The sequence below is a fragment of the Symphalangus syndactylus genome, chromosome 13 (genome assembly GCF_028878055.3).
Source record: "Symphalangus syndactylus isolate Jambi chromosome 13, NHGRI_mSymSyn1-v2.1_pri, whole genome shotgun sequence".
NCBI lineage: Eukaryota > Metazoa > Chordata > Mammalia > Primates > Hylobatidae > Symphalangus > Symphalangus syndactylus.
The window spans coordinates 61499566-61502212 of record NC_072435.2 but is presented as its reverse complement, the minus strand read 5'-3'; positions in this window follow the sequence as shown (position 1 = coordinate 61502212).

The window sequence follows — 2647 nt, the reverse complement described above, 5'->3', positions numbered from 1 at the left end:
AGGAAATGGATCTATGCTTAATTTTCCACCCTTGTCAGTGTACACACTCACAGTGCCAGGGAGGGATTTGACATTCAGCCATTTCTGGAAAGGCAAGTGGCTGGTAGGCTGAGACCACTTGGGCTTGGGATGAGTGGAGGGCTGAGGAGGGATGGCTGCCAAGCCATTGCTGGACATGTGTCAACTGGCCATTTTGAACAGGAAATTTCTAGGGGTTGCAGATCAGACTTGGCACCTGGAATTCCAGGAAGCAGAGACTGAGAGGACAGGAAAAATAGACTCTTTGCTTTTCGTTTTCGCCTGCCTGTCACTGTGTCCTGCCTATGCTCCCATTTGGTGCTCTCCTTTCAGGAATTGTTATAAATTCTTTTCTTTGGATTCCTTTACTTTTAGCCTTTCTCCTTCAGTCTGTTTTTCTTATAGGTTTTTAATTTTTAAAAAAGAGAAAAAACTTGATTGATTTTTTTAAAAAAATAAATCTTGATTGATTTTTTTAAAAAAATAAATCTTGATTGATTTTTTAAAAAAATAAATCTTGATTGATTTTTTTAAAAAAATAAATCTTGATTGATTTTTTTAAAAAAATAAATCTTGATTGATTTTTTTAAAAAAATAAATCTTGATTGATTTTTTTAAAAAAATAAATCTTGATTGATTTTTTTAAAAAAAGTAAATCTTGATTGATTTTTTTGAGACGGGGGCTCACTCCATCACCCAGACTGGAGTGCAGTGGCACAATCACAGCCCTCTACAGTCTTGACCCCCCAGGCTCAAGTGATCCTCCAACCTCAGCCTCCTGACTAGCTGGGACCACAGGGGCATGACACCATATCTGGCTAATTTTTTTCATTTTTTTGTAGAGACAGAGTCTTGCGATGTTGCCCAAGGTGCCTGGGCTCAAGTGATCCTCCTGCCATGGCCTCCCAAAGTACTGGAATTACAGACAGAAGCCACTGCACAATAAAAGATTTAAGGTTGCAAGTCAAACATTAAAAAAAAAAAAAAAACACCAAATTTAGTTATAAGTGCTTTTTGTTTATAAATGACCCCTAGCATTTTTCTTTATGGCCCAATGACAATAATAGAAACAGGTTTCATGCTTCTGTGCTGTTTCTCTTTATCGCTTTTTCTCTTTCTTCCTCTTCATTTCCCTCTCTTTTTTTTTCTTTCTGCATTGGCCTCTTCCGTGTGAGTATTAACTCTAATTGCCTCCTTGGGCTCAAGTCACTACCCTTCTTGCATTTTCTCTCTATCTCCCTCCCACTCATTCCTCCCATCCACCTCAGTCTTTCCACTCATTATGTTTTTCTTGCCCTTCCTTTTCACCCTTATCTCCCAATAACTGGATGCAATGTGAATTGAAAAAATGCTTTACAACAGGGGTAGGTGCTATGGTTTGAATGAGTCCCTCAGAATTCATGTGTTGGAAATCTTGTCCCCAGTTTGCTAGTGTTGGGATGTGGGGCATTGAAAAGGTGATTAGGTCATTAAGTGGGATTAATGCTGTTCTCGAGGGGCTGAGTTAATTCTCTAGTGAGTGAGTTCTCCCTCTCCTGAGACTGGATTAGTTACTGCAAAAGCAGGTTGTTATAAAGCTAGCCCACCTCTCTGTACACAGGCTCACTTGCCCGTCCTCTTTTCTGCCATGCTATGGAACAGCAAGAGGCCCTCACCAGATGTGCTAACCTGATCTTGAACTTTCCAGCCTCCAGAACTGTGAGCTAAGTAAATCTCTTTCCTTTATAAATTATCCAGTCTCAGGTATTCTGTTATAGCAACAAAAAATAGACTAAGATAGTATGCAAATGGGCTGGCCCTTTGTTTTTGTAAAAAAGTTTTATTGGCACAAAGCCATGTCCATTTGTCCATGAATTGTCTATGAATAATTTGTGCTACAAAGGCAGAAATGAATAGTTGTGACAGAGATTCTTCTATACTCAGCGAAGCCTGAATTAAAATTTGGCATTTTGAGAAAAAATTTGCAGACTCCTGCTTTAAAATATTTTCTATAGCAAGAAGTACCACTACTGAAAAGAAAAATGAGAAGTAAAAAAATAAAATATTTTCTGTTTATTAAATGAAGGCTTTTGTTCTTTATTTGAAAATTCAGGTGAGTTGGATCTGGTTTTATGTTTCCATCCTGTTGCATTTTATATTTGGAGGATCCCTCCAAGTTTCTTACTGGAAGGCAGTTGTATTAAAAAAAAAAAAAAAGACAAGCTTACCCTCACTCTGTATCAATGATCAACGCAAGGTAGGTGGTACCAAAAGGTTGTTTGTGTGTTTAGGTGTGTTGCCCATCTGCCACCTCAACTGAGCTTCTTTTAGTCTTTGGACTTAAAAAAAAAAAAAAAAAATTGTCCCATTGTAAAGCTTCTTTCACCAATCTCATAACTCACTTTTCCCTTAAGCCTACAAACAATTTTCGAAAATGTTAAATGCTGGAGAAAGAACTCTGTTTTAATTTAATATGGCACCTAGAATACTGGCACGTGTAAAGACATTCCAATTTAGTTTGATTTGGTGGGTGGTCTAGCTGAAAATACACTTACAGGTTGGTTTCATTAATATGAAATTAATATGGACTAAAATAGTCATAGCATTTAAGGCTGGAAAACGTTTTAGAGATCATCTATTTTAACTTGTG